Below are 8,294 nucleotides of genomic sequence, written 5' to 3' on the forward strand. Positions count from 1 at the left end.
GGGCATGGGGTGTGGTGGTGGTGGTGGGGATGTTGCCCACTGAGCTTATTCTGCCCAGCTCCCAGAAGCCTACCTGTCTGCAACTGCATCTCCAAGCTTGGGGATTGCACTTTGGCTATTCTCAGGAGCTGCAGCAATGTGAGCTCCCAGTTTATATCTGTGTGCATATAGATAGGGACAAGTCACTTAGAGCCCTCTAATGGCACAGTGGGGAAATGACTTGACTAGCAAGCCCGAGGATGCAGGTTTGAATCCCCGCTAGTATGTTTCCCAGACTATGGGAAACACCTATATCGGGCAGCAGTGATATAGGAACATGCTGAAAGGCATTATATCATATTGTGCAGGATATGGCAATGGTAAACTCCTCCTGTATTCTACCAAAGACAATCACAGGGCTCTGTGGTTGCCAGGAGTTGACACTAACGACTGGATGGCACACTTTACCTTGACTTTAAAAGTCACTTAGTTGATTAGTGATGGGCTAGTTGCCCCTAGATTTGACAATAAACAATACAAATTAACACAGCGATTAGATCTGTCTCCCCTTCTCTCTAGATGGGGGGCTCCCAGCTAAGCAGACTCCAGAATTAGTTGTAGCAAGCTAATTCCAGAGGTCATTCTGAACTCTGAGATGCCCGCCCCACTTTCCTCTTGCAAGGGATAACACAACTTGCTAATGAACCCATTCTGCTGAGAAGGGAAAGTAGATAAGACAAGTGCAGCTGCAGCCCTCCATCACAAAAGGGGTGAGTTGGTGATGTAACTTGGGAAGTGTGCCTATTGAAACTTTTGATAGAATTATTGGGAAGTCCTTCACAGCAAAGGATATTCTTTGAGGAACCTGCATACTCTGTTTTTCATCACAACCAGCCTTACACACAATAGGCAGTTCACACATCCTCCTACTCAGGAGGGATGATCAGACCCAACGCATTCTGAACAAGCTTGTCCAGGCTCTTCTAGTCAGCAAAACACGACAGTAGAAATGGGCCCCCAAGGCACGTTTTGGGCTATAAGTATCCCTAACCTATTGTACATTGTTTTAAAAGTTTGATTTAGTTTTAAATGGTTTTTAATTGTGTTTGAATTGTTTTTAGCACTTTGTTTTAACTGGTGTGTGTGGGTTTTTTATGTCTTTTTAAATTTGTACATCATCCAGAGCCTTTGGATGGGGTGGTTTATAAATGTAAGAAATAACTAACTCCATGACCCTGTGTGTTTCCTTGTGTATTACAGCTGGGACTCTAACAATCCATCTTCCTGCCTCCTTGTATACATGAGTGCTATACTTGGGACTCCATCGCAACCTCAGTGCTCCCTTGGTCTTGCTATCTGGGACTCCACTGCAACCCACAAAGAGCTTGAAATCACTACCTGGACTGGTCCACATGCCAATCCAGCCAGCTTACCTAACAGGCACAGAGAGCTGCTGGATCCACCAAGACAACTCTCTCCTGGGCATTCATCCTTTCATTAACCTCTGCAGCCCTCTTGCTTTCAATTACATCCTCTTGGAAGAGCAAGACACTCAGAAATCCTATCATCCAGATCAGGTGAAGCTGAACACTTGCCCCAATCTATCTCTTTCTTATATCCAAGCTACCCCACCCGCCATCAATAGCCTCCTTTCTTTTGCCCACCTGGGAAACTTACACAATTAGATCTTGAGCTAAAAGCCTCACTGCAGTTAGTTCATTCAGAAACACCTTGCTATAGTTAAAGTTGCTTAGGAACATATTTTTATTGCTTTAATCACACTGTTACCTTCCTGTATCTTATTATTAAATAAATTCTAGTTCTGAAACCCTATCTTGCCTCAATCCAGTCATTTCTTGAGCCTAAATGTTTGCACAAATTAAAACTTGTGGAACCGACCCCTTTAACAGCAAATTCCCCCACACAGCCTGAACATTGGGGTGCCAGCCAAACACCCCAGGGCCAATTTCATTAACAGGCCTGGGTTCTTTATAATTCAGCTCAGTTATAGCTACACCCCATGAGTGCCCTTGAGTTAAATGGAACTTACTCCCAAGTAGGCCACATTAGTTGGCCTAAGAGATCTATCCTCTGGCATAAGCTTTGGTGGTCCAGAGATCATTTGCATCTGATCCCCTCCACTCCATTGTGCCACAGTGAATTTATTTTTAGCCTACTTTCCAATAGGCTTATGAGATCACTGGCAAACCATGTCTCTCCCCCCCCACCTTCACAAATTGGGTACAGTTGTAGGTACATGTAGGGACAACTCAATGGTATAGCCTGTGGCGATGTCTGCTGCCCCATCCAAGATGGCAGACACATGTAAGTTTGAGGCACAAGAGCTCAAACCTGTGGGCCACCTAACTGATTTGAACCAAATGAAGTCCAGTGGTAGGAAAAGTGAAAGTAGACAGATTAGGTCTTACTAGAACAACTTGTTTAATAATCTGTTCTGCTCTGATCTGCAGTGCACTCTCATTTCTCTTCCACCAAATTAGTCACTTGTGAGTCCTCAGCATGCCGTATTCAGGCACCTCCAGACAAGATTGGCTGGATCTGTGGCTTTAATGGATGAAATGCAACTCTTGGGGTGCTGGCAGCAGCCAGTATGGACCTGCTCTGTTCCAAGGCCAGCGTCACAGGCCCTGCTTATAAAAAAGGAAGGGCAAATATAAGAAATGGCTACAAATAACACTTCAGAAACTCATAGGATTACTGACAAATGTCCTACAAGCATCTTGGCATTGTGTGCCTTATAATAAGATCCTGTGTTTGGCAGTAGTTTTGGCATCTCTCTGGCCAGAGGCCATACACCAGTTCTGCATTTGCACTGAATTATTTTTGTCTGAAATATCTAGCATGCAGGGGTCGCTACAATTGAATGGTGGGGGAGGGTGTCCTCAGGCCTCTGAGGGAGTGGGGACCCTGTTGCCTCACCTGGGTGACAATATGCTCTCTGCTTCCCCCCTCCTCCCAAGAAAGGAGGGAACAGGGCCCTATCTTCATTTCTTGCCAAGGAGTCTATGCCAGCTTTTCTCACCCCTCCTGGCAAGGATGTTGCTTTCCATGTTCTTCCTTTCAGTGTGGAGGTCATCCTCAGTCAGAGGTCCCTTCTGCATATGAAAAGGTGCCAAGAACAAACAAAGCAGACACATGGTGACTAACTGGCTCTCTGCATAAACAAGCTTGAGAGGATAAGGAAGCTTCCCCCATTGGCTACATACCCTTTGGAGGATAGGAACACAAGAGCTCTCGCTTATGACTATATTGCTACTAAATAATGCAGCATCTGCTTCTTCTAGCAAAAGAAAAAGTCAAGATTTGACTCATCTTGAATATCTTTAATGCATCCTGTAGGTGGTGTTTTTTCCCCCGGGGGCAGGGGTCATCCCAGCCCTTCCTGGGCAAGAAAGTGTTACAATACTGGAAAGAGTTCGGTTCATCTGGCTGCTTTTGGAATCAACTTAGGGGCCCTTTCCATTCCAGCCTGTAAAATAAAGTATGCCATCCAGTCTGGTGTCGACTCCTGGGGATCACAACCATTGGCTCCTCCCATGCAGTATGAGATGATGTCTTTCAGTATCTTCCTATATTGCTGCTGCCTGATATAGGTGTTTCCCATAGTCTGGGAAACATACCAGTGGGGATTTGAACCAGCAGCCTCTGACTTGCTAATCAAGTCATTTCCCTGCTGCGCCATTAGGTGGTCTTTACACTGCCTCATATCCCTGTTGAAAGGAAGTCAAGGTAATATCCTACATTTGCACATGAATTCTGCAGCAAAAGATCTGTACCAGAAATGCTAGGCTGAGAGAGCATCAGGGTAAACTGGAGGGTCCATTATAAATCAAGGTGAAACTATAGGATCAAGCTATTAAAAAAAAAAAAAAAACACTTGGCAAAAGCCTGACTTGTGTTGAAGTTGTGCGTTTTAATAATCAGTGAGGTGCTCTGGTGTATTTGAAATGGAGTGACTCCTGCTTGATGCAGAGTTTGAGGCCATACATTTAAAGTGCTCTTGGGTTGCAGTCTTACACCCACTTACTTGGGAGTAGATCTCAGTCAGTCTTCAACTCTGTTTTTATTTAACATTTTTGTCCCTTTCTCCAAGCAGCCCAGATCTGTGTACATGGTTATGTTTATCCTCACAACAACCCAGTGAGGTAGATCAGGCTGAGTGATAAGTGACTGGCCCGGATTCACTCAGTGAGATTAATGGATGAACAAGGATTTGAAGTTGGGTCTCGTCCAGCACTTTAACCTAGGGCTGCACAACTCTGGCTTCCAGCTGGTTTTGGACTACAATTCCCACCATCACCACCAGCCAATAGTCAGGGATGATGGGAGTTGTAGCCTAACATCTATAGGAGTGTGCTGCCCTGTTCTAACCACTACCCAGCTGGCTCTCAATGGAATTCCCAAATAATTATGTTTGGAGGGCATTGCCTAAGGAGAAAAGTCTAAACAGAGCATTTTGCACTAGGTTATATTTTAGTTTCTGTAAAGCTTAAAAAAAATTCTTTGGCCCATTCTAGATCAGAGCACTGACATTTATAGGAGGGCTGTTCAGCAGGACAGTGTTTGGCTTCAGCAACAGTTACTTCAGGGGGGCATAGCTATAATTGAACAAATGCAGAAATATGTCCCTAGATCCCAAGGGGAGGGGTGGGTTGCTGGCCAGGTGATAACTCTTGTGCAGCAGAGATGGAGGAGCACCTTCCTTATAGTGTATAATAATATTATACACATTATAATATTAGCAGTTTTATTTTCACAGCTGCTGCACATTGAGTCAACACTTTCAACAACACGACCCCAAGATCCCTCTCCTGGTCAGACACTGACAGCTCAGATCCCATCAGCATACACTTGAAGCTTGGGTTTTCATCCCATTGTGCCTCACTTTACACTTGCCAACATTGAAGCACATTTGCCATTTTGTTGCCCACTCCCCCAATTTGGAGGGATCCTTTTGGAGCTGCTCACAATCAGTTTTGGATTTCACTACCCAAAAGAGTTTGGTATCATCTGCAAATTTGGCCACCTCGCTGCTTACCCCTACTTCTAGATCATTTATGAATAAATTAAAAAGCACTGGTCCCAGTACAGCTACCTGGGTGACCCCACTTCTTACTTCCCTCCATTGAAAAAACTCTCCATTTATACCTAGCCTCTGTTCCCTGTCTTTCAACCAGTTTGCAGTCCAAGTCCATACATGTACTTGTCCCTTTATCCCATGACTGCCCAGTTTCCCCAGGAGACTTTGATGAAGAACTTTGTCAAAAGCGTTTTGGAAGTCCAGGTATACTATGTCTACAGGATCACCTTGATCCATACACTTGTTGACACTCTCAAAGAACTCCAAAAGGTTTGTGAGGCAAGATTTCCCTTTGCAGACACCATGCTGGTTCTCCCCCAGCAGGGCTTGTTATTCTATGTGCTTTGCTATTTTTTTCCTTGAGGATGCTTTCCATCAATTTGCCTGGAACGGATGTTAAGCTAACCCACCTGTAATTTCCCGGATCACCCCTGGATCCCTTTTTGAAAATTGGTGTTACATTTTCTACCTTCCAGTCCTCCGGTACAGAACCTGATTGCAGGGATAAGTTATATATTTTGGCAAGGAGGTTGGCAATTTCACGTTTGAATTCTTTGAGGACTCTTGGATGGATGCCATCCGGCCCTGGCAATTTGTTAGTTTTTAGTTTTTTCAGACAGTTAAGAACATCATCTCTTATCACTTCTATCTGACTCAGTTCTTTAGCCTCCATCCCTGGAAAGTCTGCTTCAGGAACAGGTATATGCTCTGTATCTTCTGCCATGAAGATGGACACAAATAACTCATTTAGCTTCTCTGCAACCTCCATATCCTCCTTAATCATTCCTTTCACTCCCTCATTATCTAATGGTCCAACAACCTCCCTGGCAGGTTTCCTGCTTCTGATGTATTTAAAGAAGTTTTTGTTATTCCCCTTGATCCTTTTGGCTAAATGTTCCTCAAACTCTCTTTTCGCCTCCCTTATTGTCACCTTGCATTTCTTTTGCCACCTTGCATTTCACTGCCACACTCAGCTTTAGTAAATTTTTTGTAATTTTTTTTATCTGCTGGGTTCAACTTTATTCTGCATTGTTTAAAAAACGTTTTCTTTGGCTCGGTGAGCAACCAAAGTTTTGAGAAACTACTAAACTATGTATCTGAAGTAAAAAGTCATTGGTTTGTGAAAGATTGTTGTAAAGAGCAGTACAACATATTGATAAAACTTCACGTAAGAGATGGTCGTATGTTATGATGTCTGACCTTGAAGATGAAATATTTTTCTCAATCATTCCTTCTGTTGTGGCTATTTATAAGAAATTATAGGCAGTGGAACAGTTTTGTTTAACTTAAAAAATCTAGAAGAAAATGTTTTAAAATTTACATAAATATTAAGGTAAAAGTAAATAATTTGCTTGAGTCTTAATGTCCTGTCAGTTAAGCAATGGAGGGGGCCGAGGGGGTCACCATTGTTGGGCTGTGCTTAGGGCATCAATTGCCCTAAATCCAGCCCTGTGACAGCCACCAGCCAGGATAGCTTTAAGAAGGGCTTAGATCAGTGTTGCTCAACTTTGACCCTCCAGTAGATGTTGAAATACAACTCCCATAATCCCTGGCTATTGGCCGCTGTGGCTGGAGATTATGGGAGTTTTCGTCCAAAAACAGAGGCAAGATGCCTCTAAATACCAATTACAGAGGAGCAACCACAAGAAAGAGGACATGCCTGCTGGAGATGAATTCCAGTGAATCAACCTTTTGCACCAACTGTCCTAATGACCACTAGGGGCATTGGGAGTAGAGACAGTGAGTCAGGGTCTCCCTATCTGTCCCTACTCTATGACCCCTGAACTGACTCTGCAGCACTTCCTGTGCTGAGTCACAATCCTTCCTTTCCTCCTAGAGAGCAGATGGAAACATCTCTCTCTCTCTCTCTCTCTCTCTCCTTACCTATCCATTATGTAGTCCTTTAGATTAGATATAGGTCTTCCCTATCTAAGTGTATTTAACCCAATAAATATTTAGTGTTTAGTCACACAAGGATCTCCATGTGTTTTCTCTAAATAGCTGCAATAGCCAAACCATCCTCTGCTACCTGCTCTGTAACTGGAGTGTGTGCTCATTCCTTAGTGCTCTGCTGTTTTACCTATTGTGGGTAAAAATCAACAACCTCTAACAGGGTTATGGGCCCAGCAGGAGCAACAGGCTTCTAGGCACAAGCAGAGTTTATTTCATTTTTCATTTTTCATTTTGGAAAGTGCAGCTGAGTTAGTTAGAAACTGCAGTATGGATCCTGTGACTACAGCCTACTCAGGAATGGCTCCTTCTTTTCCCAAACTGGATGGCAATAACTAGGAAACCTGGGCCCTCAAGATGAAAGCAATCTTCATGACAAAAGGAATCTTTGAAGTGCTCGCCTATGGCCATTTGAGTATAAGCGATGATTTATTGATCTATGTGCGGGATACAGATTTAGCCTCAGAAGCATGGGATAGACTGAAAAAGCAATGTGGCCAAGTCTCTGCAAATGCAGCTTTTCTCCTGTATAAAAGGCTATGCGAAAGCAGGAAGGGGGAGACTTTGAAGCCCATGTAGCAAGTATTTTAGAGATTAACAGGCTTTTGAAGAGTAACCAATGTGAATTGAATCATGTTATTCTAATTGGGGCAATCATACAATCCCTGCCTAAAAGTTTTGAACCTCTAATTGTTGCTCTTGAACTGTCTCATTGTGAACTGAAGGTTGATCATGTTGTGTCCAGTCTGAGCAATTTTAATGCAGAGTTGCAGCAGGAGAGATTTGAAAGCGATGGCACTCTGGCACATTTCAGCAGGCAAAGTAATTCCAGCATTAGCAAGCGAAGTAGCCTCAGTGACTCATCAGCATATAATTCAAAGAGCAGGAAACTCAGAGGGCACAGACCTGGTCACCATGGCAATAAAGTAAACACAGAGATGAGTCATGGTGACAAACATAGAAGGGAGGAGAAGCACAGACAAAGTGGCTTATCTGAAAGGGAGAGCAATGCCAAAAGCTACAAAGTTACCCTAGGAGAGTCAAAAAGGGTTACACTTCCATCCTGGACTCAGGTGCATCCCAGAATATAATCTGTGATCCTGATCTGTTCATTGAACTCAACAAATGCTACAGATCGGATGTCACACTAGCAGATTCAAGAAAGATAAGCGTGGCTGGCAAGGGGACAGCAAAGATTATTTGTGGCTCTGCTACAGAAGCTTATGAGGTTAAGATAAATGATGCACTTTTCATGCCAGAGATG

This window comes from Hemicordylus capensis, chromosome 1 (assembly GCF_027244095.1).
Source record: "Hemicordylus capensis ecotype Gifberg chromosome 1, rHemCap1.1.pri, whole genome shotgun sequence".
Classification (NCBI taxonomy): domain Eukaryota; kingdom Metazoa; phylum Chordata; class Lepidosauria; order Squamata; family Cordylidae; genus Hemicordylus; species Hemicordylus capensis.